General features: G+C 41.3%; 1 long non-coding RNA gene across 1 annotated transcript; it reads right to left on the bottom strand.

Annotated features, from left to right (window-relative positions):
• Window positions 1-278: 278 nt before the first annotated feature.
• On the bottom strand, window positions 279-6,625 carry LOC139038179 (uncharacterized). The gene is made up of 4 exons (XR_011491104.1): window positions 6,245-6,625; window positions 5,497-5,702; window positions 1,852-1,956; window positions 279-1,276 (listed from the first exon to the last, which is right to left on the bottom strand). It is a non-coding gene; the product is annotated as an uncharacterized lncRNA (long non-coding RNA).
• Window positions 6,626-17,187: the final 10,562 nt, after the last annotated feature.

Below are 17,187 nucleotides of genomic sequence, written 5' to 3'. Positions count from 1 at the left end.
GGGAGAGGGCGAGGACAGGATGATATGGGAGAATGGTATTTAAACATGTAAATTATCATATTGTGAAACAAATCGCCAGTCCAGGTTCGATGCATGATACAGAGTGCTCAGGGCTGGGGCACTGGGATGACTTAGAGGGATAGGATGAGGAGGGAGATGGGAGGGGGTTTCAGGATGGGGAACACATGTACACCCATGGCAGATTCATGTCAATGTATGGCAAAACCAATACAATATTGTAAAGTAAAAAACTAAATAAATAAAACTGGGAAAAAAAAGAAAATGATACATTGTTTATTTGAAATTCAAATGTAACATGCTGTCCTATATTTTATCCGGCAATCCTACCAGCTTGCCATCTCCCAGGACCTCTGAGTAACCATCACAGTTTCTGAAATGACAGCAATGTGGCTTTTTGAGAAAGATAGGAGAGTAATTATAGGTTAAAGTTGGCATCAGGGACAAGTACAGACCCTGTTTCCATAGACAAAATCCCCACTTAATAGCAGCCAGAATGAACATCCCTCTTAAGCGTGCAGATTGGGCCAAACAGCCTCATTGAACCCCTCCTCTCCTCGACCCTGTAAACCTTAATCAATGTTTACAGAATGAAGGCCTTCTGACTTTCAGACTTCTTACCTTGTACATAATGATAATTTTTCACTGTGTTGTTTTGAAGGTCAAGTGAGGTTATGTGTGTAAACATTTACTGTAAATGATGTTTTGAGACTCATGTTTTCGGACATATGAAAGTAAAAGTTTATGCCTTTTTTTTCCAAGAACCAATAATAAATACTGTTAATCCAAACCACTTTCATTGAACATGTAAACCAGGAAGTCTAGTATTTAAACAGATTAAGATAAAAACTAACATACTTCAAAGTGTATTTTTTAAAAAGACATTTAAATTCTGAAATCAACCATACAAATGACTTGGGATCTGCTCAAGCAGTTATGTACAAGCAAAAATAGCCCTTTTAATTCTTTATTTCCATTATAACAGTGTCAACTATTTTTAAATAACATGCTATCAAAAGCAAGTAATATTAATAAATGTCATCCTTTTGTTTCTTTTTACCTGAAGAGTTACCAAAACACAATTACATACAACAAAGATTCATTAAAGGTGCTAGCCAAGAGTAACATGGGAAGTTCAGTTCAGTTCAGTCACTCAGTGATGTCTGACTCTGCGACCCCATGGATGTAGCATGCCAGGCTTCCCTATCCATCACCAACTCCCAAAGCTTGCTCAAACTCATATCCTTCGAGTCGATAACTGGTGTCAACATGGCAAGAGGAAAAGTAAATATGTTACACATATGCAAGGTGATAATGAAACAAGGAATTTAGAGTGAATATTTTAATTTACCAACTTTTTTCAGATTTTTGCTCAAGTTCTAATTTTTTAGAAAAGTCTTAGTTTTTAAGAATGCTCCTCCATCTTATAAATGGGGATTTCAACTCTGTTCTGCCCAGAAGAAAACATTTTTATTAAAAAAAAAAAAAAAAAAACTATGAAGAAAAGTTAGTTGAACAGAAATCTCAAATATTCAAGTTGGGTTGATCAGCAGAAACAATTTGTTCCTTCAAATTCCTTTGTAGACCACCATACCTCAGTCTGACCACCGTTAGTCCACTTGAAATTTAACTCCTTGTACTAGAGACTTCTGAGTTTTTAAGGAACTCTAGGGAGTTTGAGGAGAAATGATGGAGCTGTAAGAGGAAAATGGTTGAAGCCTGTGGACCAGAATGTAGTCCTGTGGCTTCAAGAAGTACGCAACTGAGGAGATTGGGTTGTAAGGAAAAGAACAGAGACCTTGCAAGGCAGGAAAATCTAAATTCTTGCCCTACCTCCACTGCTAACTTGCTGTGTGGTGCTGGGTGTGTCACTCATTCCTTCTGAGCCTCCATTTTCGTATCTTCAAAATGGAGATGGTAACACCTCACAGGGGTGTTCTGAGGAGGAAATGAGATAAAAAACACAGTTTTTAAAGTTGACAAATGGTTGTAATAAACAGCATTCTTGCAATACTCATAAGGGAGCAGAACCTAAAGCTTAGATGCTCAGGGAAGAGGGGGTTCAGTGAAAGGAAATATCAGAAGCAGAATTCAAAACTTTCTACAGTTGAGTACATGTGGGTACAAAGAGAAGAAACTGAGAATGGAAAGGTGATAAAGAGGGCAGAAAAAGAATGATAGTTACCGAAGTTTCTGATGTTAACTGGGATGTACCTGCGTGCATGCATGCTCAGTCACTTCAGTCATGTCCAACTCTTTGTGACCCTATGGACTGTAGCCCACCAACCTCCTCTGTCCATGAGATTCTCCAGACAAGAATACTGGAGACGGTTGCCATGCCCTCCTCTGAGGGATCTTCCAGACCCAGGGATCAAACCCGAGTGTCTTTTGTCTCCTGCATTGGCAGGCAGGTTCTTTACCACTAGCGCCACCTGGGGGCCTGTTAACTAGGACATAGACCTGGATATTATTGTAAAGACTTCCAATGTCTGTGCACTCAACACTGAAGTCATCATACGTGTAGCTGGTCCCACAAGATCTCTTTACACAATTATACCCCCACTTGTGCTGTGCCTGAGAGTTGAGTGGAAACAACCCAAGATGGGAGCAATGACTCAGGAGAGAAGAAAGGTCATGGGTTTGAAGGAGAATTATATGATTGGATGTGATAGAGAAAACATTCCCTAGTGTCAACCAAACCAGATAGATGCATTCTGCCTGCATGAGTTCACATTTTGCAATGGTTCCAAATTGGAAACAGTTGGCAGACAGTCAGAGAGGAAATCAAGTCAAATCAAATCAAATCAAATTATGAGTTCAGTCTTGCTCTTCTCTCTGCTGCCCTGCAGGTAAAAATGAGGAATGAATGAGATACCAGGTACTGATGCCCCAAATTCCAGTGAATATGTTAAAGGTTGTCTGTGTGATTTCCTTGAAGTCCCCTCCCCCATTTGGCTTAGGGTGAAAGGGAGTATTCTCTGCCCCTCACCCCAGGACGGGGGTTATCCCCATCATGCGAAAATCTTCTCCAGGGATGTGCTTCTGTTAATCTTGTCAATCTCCTCATTAATTCATAGCCTTTTAAATATATATATATATATATATATATATATATATATATATATATATATATAAAACCTCTTATGTGAGCTAATAATAGCAGATTTGGATCACTCACTTTGCAAGTCCAGCAAAAACGGTCTGATAGCCTTACTTTAGAATATAGGTATTCACATCTATTGTTTCATTCTTGATTTTATGAGCCCCTAGGAAAACTGAGACATCAAGAAAATTCTCAGTTAACATCCCACTTCATTAGTATATTGATAGAAAAATCTAAAAGAATATGCACAAAACCACATATAGTGATTTTCAAGGAAGTGGAGGCAATCAAAAGAGACTTTAACTTTCTGCATGACACAGTTCTACTAAGTTCAGATTTGTAGGTGTGTGTCTTACTTTTGCAATATGAAAAAAGCCATTAATATAAATGTCCCCAGGTTCTTAGGTCAAGATATTCACAGGGAAGGTTGAATTAAATATAAAGTCCAAGGAGACGATGGACTCTGGTTTCAAGGCATGATGAAGCTCTAGATTCAAAAGATGACATCAGCTCCCTGCCCTCCCTCCCTCCAAAGTTCGGCTTTGCCTTCCTCTGAGTTGGCTTCACGCCCAGGCAGACTATCTCTGTGCGGAAACAAATGGGCCTCCCAGAAGTTTCAGGTTCAGCTGTGAGTGCCAGGAACACCGGTTTCTTGGTGCTCACCAAGTTGGGAATAGGGAGAGTCTCTCCTTCATAGAACTCATGTTCATCTTCCCCACCCCAAGGGTTCTCAGTGGTCCTGCTGGGACCTCTGGACCTATCGTTATGTCCAGGGAATAAAGCACTTTGATTACCCAGCCTGAGTGAAGTGGCTACCAAGTGATGAGATATTATAGACGTTATAGCCTTCTTAAACTCAAGAACACCAGTAACTGAGATGAAATTGAATTGACTTGTTCATCCCATAAGGTTACCACTCTTGCTGAACCAGAGATTCAAATTAGTAGTAGCCACTTTACTTATATTATTTAATTTGTCTTTAGGAGACACTTCGTTGTAGGGCAGTGATTCTCAAAGTATGGTCTCCACAATGTTAGCATCCCCTGAAAACTTGCTAGAAGTGCATGTCCTTGGGTTCCTCCCAAGACTTACTGGGCCAGCAATCTGTGTTTTAGCAAGTTCTCCAGCTGCTTCTGATGCATACCAAAGTCTGGGGACCACTGATGTAGGAGACATTACCACTAAAGAATTTATTATATGCTATCAGAGATGGGATCTTTGAGGCCCCTTATAGCTAAAATTTCTATAATGTATTCTTTGCAGTTATCAAAGGTTTGGTATTCAGAGAAGTTTAACCCAGGCATGCCTTGGATACAGTGAGATTCCGTGTCAGATGCTAGTCCTCTGACTCTAGCTAAAGCCAGAAGCAAATGGCCCACCCAGACCTTTCCCCAATGCTACTCCATCCTATGAAAAACAATGCAAGTCATGGCCAAGTCAAGGACACCATCAGAAAGCAATCAGCAAAACAGGAAGAAGAGACAAGAGCTTTAAACTTGAGGTGCTTTCATCTCCAAAACATCATGTTCCTTCTCTCTGCTTCACCAAACAGTTTCTGACGGAAGTGAAATCCTTCTCTCAGCTTCCAAGAAAGATTTATGACTGAAAAAGAACAGATTTTACCTGGCAGTGAGTGCATGTGAGGTTTGTTCTCTTTCATGGCAGGCCCAATTGCTCTTTATTTTGCAGATGCTAATATTAGACTCAGTTAATCATTGCACATTCCTTTTATTAGGTGAGGAGCTACATTCTTGAAACCACTCTCAGGAAAATAATCCTTCCTTTCCAGACCACCCTGAGTTGTAGACTTGGGGTTTCGGCAGCAGGAGCACCGCTGGGCCATGTGGCAGACGTCTGGGCAGCCCAGAGACATCTGTTCCTCAGCCTCAACCCTTTGCAAGTGGTTCGGGAACTTCCTCTTTTCTTGTTCATTTGGCCCAAGGTTGCTCCTTCTACAAACATCCAGAAGGTATTAGTACCACCAGAATATCAGACTTTATTGCCTCTTTCCCTATGGGCAAACTGGCCTGTGATGAGGGCAAGCCTGTTGGCATAGGATGTATTCAATCTACTTTATTTGAAGGCCCTAATTCAGACAAGTTACAACCATCTGACTTTTGTGCAAAAGCTAAAATAGTTTGGTTAGCTCTCAGTGAATATGTCTTGATTCTAAAAGTCATTTCTAAGTTGATTATTGGCAAATTAGAAGTCAATTTGCCCTAGAAACATTGTGGTTAGATTCTGAGCCAACCCCCAGAATGCTTCCTTAACTCATTTTGTGCCTGGAGTGTAGCAGTCCATTAAGAGCACCATGAAATCTCATCACCACATTCAGCACTGCTTTTGAAATAAAAACATGGCAAGTTCCAACTCACGACAGCAGGAAGAAGTTGCTGGGACTCTCCTGTTCCACCGTGGTAGTCTGTGGGACTCGCAGCAGTGAGGTGGGGATCCCAAAAAGCAGAAATGGGATCCCATGGGGAGACTTGGGGTGAGAGCAGCAACAGAAGCTTAGGTCTTCAGTGAACTTCGGCAACCAGCAGCAGACGTCCATTATTTCACATGACGGTCCCCATCCTTGCTGAACAAAACAGTGGAGGAAATGGGGATTCAGGAAACAGGAGAAGGGAAAGGTGGCCTCTCACAGAAGCAGTGATGCCCGCAGGGAGATCAGCCTCTGGAATGACCTCCAAAACAGGAAATACTTCGGAGTCCTGAATTAGGAAGTGGTCCATATGATGACCACAGCAGAACAAAAGAGCATGATGCTAATAAGATCCTACTTCACACACGCATACACACACACACACACACACACACACAAAAGATTTATAACTGGCAGATCAATTCAAAATATGAATGCTCCACTGCACTTGAAAATAATTCATCCCCTTAAATCTTTTAGCACCTACTTCTCTGCCCACCTCTAGTTTCCATGATCAGACCTCACCCAGTGACGATTTACTGAGTACTTGCTCTGTGCCGAGACCAACCTCACGTATCTACTATTAGTCTGCACAACTTGCAAAACATTTGCTGTGCGTCGGATATAGACTCACTTGCCTCGTTTTTTCCCGCATAACACCTTCGGGGCCTTCTCCTCTCCTTCACTCTTTCTCTTACCTCTCTAAATTCACTCCATCCGACCAGCTCTCCTAGGGAGACTTGTGGATTCTGCTCATTAAGAATCCCACTCCTGGTCATACCCCAGATGGAGAAGATCCTCTCTGCTCCCCAAACAAGGAAGCAGACCTCAGTCCCCGCTGCAGCCTGATGGTGAAGCAAGACAAACAAAGCCTGCCTCTGTTTCTGTCTGCATTCTCTTTTCTAGGCTTTAACAACACTTACTTCTTTATACTCGCTTTCGTTTCCTTCCTTTGTATCCTTTTCTTTCCCTTATCTTTTATTCTTCCTTCTTTCCTTTCGGCCTTTATCCTTGGAACCCGGGCATTCTGCTAAGCGGTGTTGGGGAGTGGGTGAAACGTTACAAGTACACACATCCAATTCACATAGAGAAGTGATGCAGAGATTAGGCTCTAAGTGATGAAGACAAGAATCCAGAATTACATTCCCAAAATAATCCTACTTGAAAGACTCCTTACAAATATTCATGGAAGTTTCCAGCCTCTTAGCGTTCATTTACATTTCATAGCTTTTACTTAATTTTCTTCAACTGTCTCTCCAAACATACTTCTTGGGTTCATAAATCATTTCCAGAGAAACTTGGATCATATCTGATATAATAGCCTATCCCTTCTCCAGGGGATCTTCCTGACCCAGGAATCAAACTGGGGTCTTCTGCATTGCAGGCAAATTCTTTACCAACTGAGCTACCAGGGAAGCCCTATTTCTAAGCAAACCTCTACTTAAAAGGTTTTCTTTGCCATTTCTCAGTCAGCAAATATCCCACCTCCTGATAAACATGATGGCCTGAATCTCCTTAAAATATTAATAGTGGTCCCTGCAACCCTGCTTGCTACTTTTAATTTCATTGCTTCTTTTATAAGCATTTATTCATTAAACTATAAACAAATCTGTTCAAATTGCATGGGGCCAAATGTGAGAGAAATGCTGTAACATGCTATATTCCCAGCCCTCTTCAACCTTGTCCTTATAAGTAAAAAAAAAAAAAAGTCTTTCATACAAAAATTTAGTTAACAGGTAAGACTTGGAGACAACATGAACCTAGAGAGTGTATTAAAAGGCAAAGACTTCACTTTGCTAACAAAGTTTCATATAGTCAAATGGTTTTTCCATTTGTCATGTATGGATGTGAGAGTTGGATCATAATGAAGGCTGAGTGCTGAAGAATTGATGCTTTCGAATTGTGGTGCTGGAGAAGACTCTGGAGAATCCCTTGGACTGCAGGACATCAAACCAGTCAATCCTTAAGGAAATAAACCTTGAATATTCATTGCTAAAAGAATGCTAAATGATGCTAAAGCTGAAGCTCCAATACTTTGGTCACCTGATGCTAAGAGCCCACTGATTGGAAAACACTCTGATGCTGAGAAAGGTTGAAGGTAAAAGAAGAGGGCAGCAGAGGATGAGATGGTTAGATAGCATCACCTACTCAATGGGCACGGACTTGAACAAACTCTAGGAGATAGTGGAAGACAGGGAAGCCTGATGTGCCAGAGTCCATGGAGTAACGAAGAGTCAGACACGATTTAGTGAGTGAACAACAACAAGGTTTAGAGGTGACTTTTTCCAGTATATGGAATTTTCATTGGGGCCAATGTAAGGTGGAATTTCAGGAAGGGAGCATCCAGGTATGTGCTGAAGCTCATGAAATATTAATATTATAACACTAAGGTAACCACTTACAGCCCTGGTCTGAGGACTCTGAGAAATCAGATTAATTGCTCACCACCACAGCTCCCTGGTGGCTAAGACGGTAAAGAGTCCGTCTGCAATTCAGGAGATCCAGGTTCAATCTCTGGGGTGGTAAGGTCTCCTGGAGAAGGGAATGGCAACCCACTCTAGTATTCTTGCCTGGAGAATTCCATGGACAGAGGAGCCTGGCAGGCTACAGTTCATGGGGTCGCAAAGAGTCGGACACAACTGAGTGAATAACCCTGCTTCCTGGAATTCCAGGGCTTTCTTTTTGTAGTTTTTATTGAAGTATAGTTGACTTACAATGTTATTAGTTTCAGGTGTACAACAGAGTGAATCAGTTGTGTGTGTGTGTGTGTGTGTGTGTGTGTGTGTATCTCCAGTCTTTCTCAGATTCTTTTCCCATATAGGTTATTACAGAATATTGAGTTGAGTGCTCTATGCCCAATATATTATAAGTAGGTCCTTATTAGCTATCTATTTTATATATGGTAAAATGTATATATTAATCCCAGTCTCCTAATTTATCACTTCCACCATGTTTCCCCTTTGGTAACTATAAATTTGATTTTGAGATCTGTTAGTCTATGTTTTATAAATAAGCTCACTTGTATCATTTTTATTAAATTCTACATATAGGTGATATCATGTGATATTTGTCTTTCTCTGTCTGACTTACTTCACTTAGAATGATAATCTCTAGGTCCACTCATGTTGCTGCAAATGACATTATTTTGTTCTTTTTTATGACTGAGTAGTATTCTATCTTGTATATGTACCACATCTTCTTTATCCATTCCTCTGTTGATAGACATTTAGGTTACTTCCTAAATGTCTTGGCTATTGTAAATACTGCTGCAATGAACATCGGGGTGCATGTGTTTTTCCGAAGTATGATTTTCTCTGGATGTGAGCCCAGGAGTGGGATTGCTAGATCATATGATAGCTCTATTTTTAGTTTTTAAAGGAACAGCCATACTGTTCTCCATAATGGTTGAACCAATTTACATTCCTACCAACAGTGTAGGGTGGTCCCTCTTCTTCCACACCCTCTCCAACATTTATTGTTTGTAGATTTTATGATGATAACCAGTCTTATCAGTGTGAGGTGTACCTCACTATAGTGTTGATTTACAGTTCTCTAATAATTAGCTAATTAATGTCTCTAATAAATGTTAAAAGTCTCTCCATGTGATTTTTAGCCATCTGTATGTCTTCTTTGGAGATATGTCTGTTTAGATCTTCTGCTCACTTTTTGATTGGGTTGTTTGTCTTTTTTATATCGAGCTGCATGAGTTCTTAGTATATTTCGGAGATTAATACCTTCTCAGTTGCTTCACTTGCAAATATTTTCTCCCATTCTGAGGTCAATACCACTGATGAATATAGATGCAAAAATTCTCAACAAAATACTAGCTAACCCAATCCAACAGTACATTAAAAAGATAATACACCATGATCAAGTAGGACTTATCCCACGAATGCAAAGATTCTTCAACATGCACAATTTGATACACCACATCAACAAATTGAAGAATAAAAACCATAAGATTATCTCAATAGGTTCAGAAAAAGCTTTTGACAAAATTCAACACCCATTTATGATAAAAACTCTCCAGAAAGTGGACATAGAAGGAACCTACCTCAACATAAGAAAGACCATGTGTGACAAACCTACAGCTAACATGCTTCTCAATAGAGAAAAGCAGAAAGCATTTCCTCTAAAATCAGAAATAAAACCAATGTGCCCACTCTCACCTCTATTATTCTATACAGTTTTGAAAGTCCTAGCCATGGAAATCAGAGAAAAAAAAGAAATAAAAGAGATCCAAGTTAGAAAAGAAGTAAAATTGTCACTGTTTGCAGATAACATGATTCTATACATAGAAAATCCTAAAGATGCTACCAGAAAACTACTAGAGCTCTTCAATGAATTTGGTAAAGTTTCAGGATACAAAATTAATACAAAAAGATCTCTTGCATATATAAACACTAACAACAAAAAAAATCAGAAAGGAAAATTGAGGAAACAATCTTATTTACCATCACAACAAAAATAATAAAATACCTAGGAATAAACCTACCTAAGGAGACAAAAGGATCTGTACTCAGAAAGCTATTAGATGCTGATGAAAGAAATCAAAGATGACACAAACAAATGGAGAGATATACCACATTCTTGGATTGCAGAATCAATATTGTCAAAATGACCATACTATTCAAAGAAATCTAGACTCAGTGCAATCCCTATCAAATTACCAATGGCATTTTTCATGGAACTAGAACAAAACAAATTGTAATTTGTATGGAAACATAAAAGACCTCTTTTACTAAGGCTTCGCTAGTGGCTCAGATGGTGAAGAATCTGCCTACGATGCAGGAGACCCGGGTTTGATCCCTAGGTTGAAAAGATTCTCCTGGAGAAAGGAATGGCAACCCACTCCAGTATTCTTGGTAGAAAATCCCATGGACAGAGGAGCCTGGCAGGCCACAGTCCATGGGGTCACAAAGAGTTGGACATGACTGAGCAACTGACACAGACATAGAAGACCTCAAATAGCCAAAGCAATCTTGAGAAAGAAAAATGGAGATGGAGGAATCAAGGGCCTGAACTTCAGGCTATACTACAAAGCTCCAGTGATCAAAACAGTATGGTATTGGCACCAAAACCAAAATATAGATCAATGGAACAGGACAGAAAGTCCAGAGATAAACCCACACACCTGTGGTCGGCTATTCTATGACAACAGAGGCGAGAGTATGCAGTGGAGAAAAGATAGTCTCTTCAACAAGTTGTGCTGGGGAAACTGGACAGCTATATTTAAAAGAATGAAATAAAAACACTCCCTAACACCATACACAAAAAATAAACTCAAAATGGGTTAAAGACCTAAATGTAAGGATGGATATTATAAAACTCTTAGAGGAAAACATAGGCAGCACACTCTCTGACATAAATCACAGCAATATCTTTTTTGACCCACCTCTTCTGTTGTTGCTGTTCAGTCACTAAATCATGTTGGACTCGTTGTGACCCCATGAACTGTAGCATGCCAGGCTTCCCTGTCCTTCACTATCTCTGGGAGTTTGCTCAAACTCATGTCCATTGAGTTGATGATACCATCCAACCTTCTCATCCTCTGCCGTCCCCTTCTCCTCTGTCTTTCGATCTTTCCCACTATCATGGTCTTTTCCAATGAGTCCACTCTTCACATCAGGTGGCCAAAGTATTGGTGTTTCAGCTTTAGCATCAGTCCTTCCAAAGGATATGAGTCACCTCCTAGAGTAATGAAAATAGAAATAAAGATAAACAAATGAGGCTTTAAACTTAAAAACTTTTGCACAGTAAAGGAAATGGTAAACAAAATAGAGTTTCACTTTTCAAATGATCAGAATATAGTTAGGATGCAGCCTGAGCCATAAAGACCACCTACAACAGGAAATTCCACCACAAGAGAGACATTCACTCCACCTTCAACCCTCCTGAAAAACACACAAAGGCACACTCCTCTTTAAGTCACCTGGGAGAACAAAGTCTCTCTTCTGGAAGTCTAGCCAAGAAAAAGAATGTTTTGTTAGCCATTACTCATTATCAATTTTGCCAAAGAATTGAAGGTGGGAGGATTGTGGTTTTTGTTTTGGGGTGAGTTTTGGTTTTTAGTAGGGGTGGGTTGTTTTGTTTGTTTGAGGGAGTTTGCATCTGGGTGGTACAGATTCTGGGCAAGTTATATCACATAAGCAACCAGTTTACAATTCTGGATTGTTTCCCTGGAGCAGAAATTCTCAAATGTGTCCTCTGAGTTTCTAGTGGGTTCTATATCACCTTATCCCTAGTAGACTTGGCATTTTCAGTCATTGTCTTAACCTGGTGAAATGGAATTTTCCATGTGTCTCTTCAGAGCTCAGAAAGCTTTTCTGGAAAAAAAAAAAAATTCTACAGCCTATTATTTTCAGGTGCATTTACCCTAAAATGTACAAATGATTTAAAACTCTTCTGTGCATGCTTCTGCTCCCATCAGCTGGTGCTGTGGACCCAAGAGATCACCTTGCCTTTGCTTTGGGGAACAGGGGAATGCTCTGTGATACTAGTAGTGGATCTCACTTTTCTTCCTCAAGATTAGTTATTCAGTGACCTTATTTGATTTAAAGAGACCCCATTGGTTTTTTGCCTTCAACAAATGGAAACGTCCAGTAGGAAATCCACATTTACTCTTGTGGATGGCAGATATGCACTACTGATTCTAATCCTCAAAGTCTCTTAGAAACACTGAGTCAAGTTTTCATCGCTTGTAATGGTCCCTGGGGAAATCTCAGGCAAAAACCATTTGCTTAGGTAGGCAGGAAACACTTGTTAGTATTTCATTTCATTTCATTTCCTGAGAGGACTTGGAAAAACTGCGAGACTTCTGCTCCTCTGATATAGGACATAGGGAAAAAAATCAAAATATTCTGCTTAGAATCCACAACAAGCCAAGATTGTCCCAATTCTAAGAAAAAGCCAAGAACTCATTCAGATGAAATCAAATTGTACATTTCTGGAGGGTAAACTTAAGACAGCATTTTTCAAACCTTTATTTTTACTGTAACCCACAGCAAAAATAGAAAATTTTTATCATTTACATTCACATATATATTTGCCTGAAATATTTTTTTTTTAAACATAGCTTACCTTTATTACATGCTATGAACTCTGATATTCATCTCTTTTATTCCACTGTATTCAATTACATTTCATTCTTTTAAAAATACTAGCTGTGACCCACAAAATTGAGTTCCCAATCCACCACTACTCACAGTGTAAAAAAAATTCTTAGGGTGGGGGATAAAGAAGTCAATCCTTATCACAAATCCTCTAAGTTCTCTCATGTCTGTTAGAGATGTTCAGAATTTCCCACTGAGGATGTCATTGCTGTTGTTTAGTCGCTAAGCTGCATTCAACTCTTAGCGATCCCATGGACTGTAGCCCGCCAGGCTTCTCTGCCCGTGAAATTCTCCAGACCAGACTACTGGAGTGGGTTGCCATTTCTTTTTCCATGGGATCTTCCTAACCCAGGGATCAAACCTGCATCTCCTGCATTGCAGGCAGTTCTTTACTACTGAGCCACCCGGGAAGCCCTTGAAGATAAAATAATCTTTCTAATTAAAATGTAAATGAACACTGTGTGGATAAGAGGTTAAATCTGGTCCATGATGTACACTTTGATGATTCTGAGTCTATTCCATTACATCACCCCACATCTATCACATCACACAGTAGAGAAAGGAGGTCAGGTCGGATAAGGGAGGAGATGGGAGTGAGGACATGAATGCTCCAAGGAGGGAGTGCTTAAAGGGCTTCTTCTGAGGAGTGTAAGGCACCTTGGTGACCCTAGATTGTTGCACTCTCCCCATATGAGGGTGGGAATGAACCGGGCTGAAGGCCTCCTCAGTATACCCGGAGTTCCTTGGCTGTCCCCCTCCTCCCCAGCATGTATCTTGGGACAGAATGGGAAGTGCAGGGGGAAGTGCAGTGGGACTTCCTCAGACTGTGGAGCAACCCAGGAGCACAAGCCATCACCGCCCTGCCCCCAGTCTCACCTCCTTCCCTTAGCTCCACTCTTTCTCCCTCTGGGACTGCTCATCCCATTCCCCTCCACGTTGTTCACCTTTTCCAATAAGAAGTTCCCAACTCTACCAGCCCTTCTCTGGGCCCCAGGAGTACTTCCTGCCAGTACCACGCCTCTGCCCTTTCAAAGCGACATGTGCATACATCCATCAGAGCACTGTGTACAAGGCAGCACTGCTGTTCAATTGGCTACCCTGGTTGTTGAGATGTGTGAGCTCCGTGAGGCTCCTATGGCCAGCTCTAGTACCCAGCCCAGTGATGACACCATCTGCTCATTCGTGTATTCTTCAATTCAGTTAACAGACATTAGTATAGCGCGAGCGCTCTAAGTAGTGCAGTGATGAGCTGCTTTGTAGAACTCATTGTCTATTTGGTAATGTTGACTATTCATGAATGAATACATATTTGCAGAGTAAATGAAGGGTTGAAAGAGTGAATAAATGAACCCACTACTTCCTCATTTTGTTATCCCACTGCTTCATCATATATCCCCATCCATCCAGGACAGCTTTAACTATGAGGAAGTCCTGATGTTGAATCAAAGCCTATTACCCTGAAGCTTCTATGTACTAGTCCACAAAGAATCGCAGTCGCTAACGACAGCAGCCATATTCCTGTGCCATCTCCTCTCCAATCTGCACATCCTCAGTGTTTTCAGGGGCTCCTTGAGGCAACCACATGAGGAATAGCATGGAATGGTTTGAGTTACTCCACCAATCTTTTCGCTTCCCTCAAAATGCCCTCTGTTTGACCTATAACCTCTTCTGAGCACAGCCCGCATAACAGAACCCCCGCCTCCAGGTACATTGAGCTCAGCACCTGAAACTCCACATCCACAGACCTAGCCTCCGGCCCCACCAGCTTCACTGAAAAAAACACGTTCTCTCTCTGACTTAACATTAACAACGTTGACCACACACTTTTGCGTGGACTATTAGGGGGCTATTTATCCAGAAACTCCCTTTAATTCTTGAAATTTGGGGATTTAAATGGCTCTTTTGAGAACTGCCCTTTTTAAATATGATTCCATTTCCATGGTTACAGGAGAGACCTTAGCAGGTTTTCTATCAGAAAGCTTCCACAGAATTTTTCTGAGCCTCTCTCAAGTTCAATGGCAAAAGGCAGAAGATTTTTAAGCATTTCAGGGCCATGACCCTGCTCAATACAAAAGGATGGTCTGTAGTGAGAGAGATGAAAACCCAAAGGAGAGCGCCACCCAAAGAGAAGCCAAGACTAGAATGTAGAGAGCCCTGGATTTCTCATGTCCCTTGCCCCATTTATTCCTGAAACCCAGCTGCCTCCCTTCCTTCAGTTTGGTTGTTCTTGGAGTCTGAGAGCCGATAAATTCCCTCTCTGCCCTTTTGCCTAATTCCAACTGGGCTTCTGTAAGTTGCAACCCAAAAATTCCTGACTAATACAACCCCTAATTTTTTCTTCCTGAGTGTTGCCGTGTAGCTCCTAAACCAAATATTCGCATCCTGTACTTACGTATTTTTGAATTCAAAGGCAGGATCTTACATTTACTGCTGTGGAACATCATCTGGTTTTATGTGATTCATAATTCTAGTGTAGCTGGTCACAAATTTGCACACACTACCTTCAGTTGTGCTAAGAAAATGCAGCTTTTGTAAATGTTTGGTAACAGAGCTAGTCACCCTTATAAGACCCTGCTGGGTAGCAAGAAAAAAAAATAAATTTTCCGGTAATGATGTCTCATTAAAAAAGATTTTTAAGCCAGAAGAAACTGACTCGGTTCTTTTGAATAAATTTTCAGTCCTTGGGGGCACTCCAGTCCCTTTTCTCCCAGATGCCCACTGGCTGAAGGAATCATGAGGCTTTATGATGATGGAAAAGCGGCCCCAAGTCCACATGGCGCTCTCTGGTTCCCACTGGTCTGTACCAAGGAGCAGCTTGTCCAGTGTCATCCCTCAGAGATCGATTGCCCCAACTGAGCCTGAAGTTTCCACACTGGCATTTCCAGCCGGATCGGTAGCCTTTTGCCCCTGGTCACAAACTTGCCATTTGATGTTGTCAAATAAAAACAATTCCAGACTTAGTAAGAGGAGACTTTATCCAAAAGGATTGTTGCAAAAGGGGGAAGGTCTATTGCAGGAGAAGGGGCTGTTGCAATAGGAGGACTTCTTGACTGTAAGTCTGCAAGCCTCTCAAGAGTTCAGCAAAAAAAAAAAAGTTCAGCAAGAATTTTTCTTTTATAGGCAGGAGTAAATAAGGCTAAAAAGAACTGGATGACAGGGTGGTGTGGGGGAATAGCCGAGCAGAGAATGTTATTATACCCTGAGGCCAGCCTATTCTCAGGAGGGGTTGTTTGCTGGCTCAGGCTTAGGGCTGGCCAACGTCCAGAGACCTGAAGGAAGGAGAGAATCCGAACTCTAACTAAAGGTTGCTTAACAAGTTATTTTGTTCCTTGATCTGTAGACACTGGCAGTTTAGCTGATCCTTTATGAGGCAAAATGAGACTGTGGAGAGTGTGTGTCTAGTCTTGTTGCATGTAAACCAGGTAGCATCAGAGTCTTTTTGGGGTCCAGTGGCTAAGACTCTGCTCCCAATTCAGGGGTCCAGGTTCAATCTCTGGATGGGGAACTAGGCCCCACATGCCACAACTAAAAAACTACAATAACAACAACAACAGTCTTTGCTAGGTCCTATGAGGGAGAGTGTTTGCAGCGATCCCTTTCCTAGAATGCAAAAAGATAGGAGATTTCTTATCCTTCACTTGTTTTTCAGGATCACAGGGCTTAGGTGAGGTCTAACATTGTCACTGTGAACTTCTGTTTTAAGCCTTCTCAGCTGCTCCATGTGCCCTCTTTGGGGCATGGGAGAATATCTGGGCTCTGAAAATGACCCGAACAGATTATAGGAGACCAGTGTGGTGTGTCTGATCCCTCGGTCAACCTCTCTGTCAGGGTTACCCCACGTTAAAAATTACAGCTGCTCAGCCCATTGCGAGGACAGTTCCAGAATTTTGCAAATTACCTCAGGCATGTTGTTGTTCAGTCACTAAGTCTCTTTGCGACCCCATGGACTGCAGCGTGCCAGGCTTCCCTGTCCTTCACCCTCTCCCAGAATTTGCTCAAACTCATGTCCATTGAGTCAGTGATGCCATCCAACCATCTCATCCTCTGTTGCCCCCTTCTCCTCCTGCCTTCAATCCTCCTTAGCATCAGGGCCTTTCCAATGAGTCAGCTGTTCACATCAGGTGACCAAAGTATTGGAGCTTCCTCTAAGGAAACTGACCGATCATCCCAAAATGACTTGATTTCCCTATACTTATCTGGATTTTTGTGCAGCCCTTGAATTTTGGGCTTTGAATACAGTCCCCAAGGCCCTCACATCTGACCTCTGTATCCTATTCTAGCTCTTTCCTCCTTCCCACAGCCCTCTGAGGTTACAAGGGATGAGCTCTCCTTCCTTTTTTAATGGAAGAGGCTTCCAAGACCTCATACCTAAGTTCCCTCTGCCCTGTTAGTTATAATAAAACTCAATGATCTGACACCAAAGCTTGAAGAGGAGCAACTGAACTCCTAGTTATATATCCAGGAGGAATTAAGCCTATATCCATGCAAAAATCTGTTCAGCAATGTTCAAGCTGCTTTATCCATAATAG

The sequence above is a fragment of the Odocoileus virginianus genome, chromosome 14, assembly GCF_023699985.2.
Source record: "Odocoileus virginianus isolate 20LAN1187 ecotype Illinois chromosome 14, Ovbor_1.2, whole genome shotgun sequence".
Lineage (NCBI taxonomy): Eukaryota > Metazoa > Chordata > Mammalia > Artiodactyla > Cervidae > Odocoileus > Odocoileus virginianus.
This window is presented reverse-complemented; position numbering and strand designations above follow the sequence as displayed.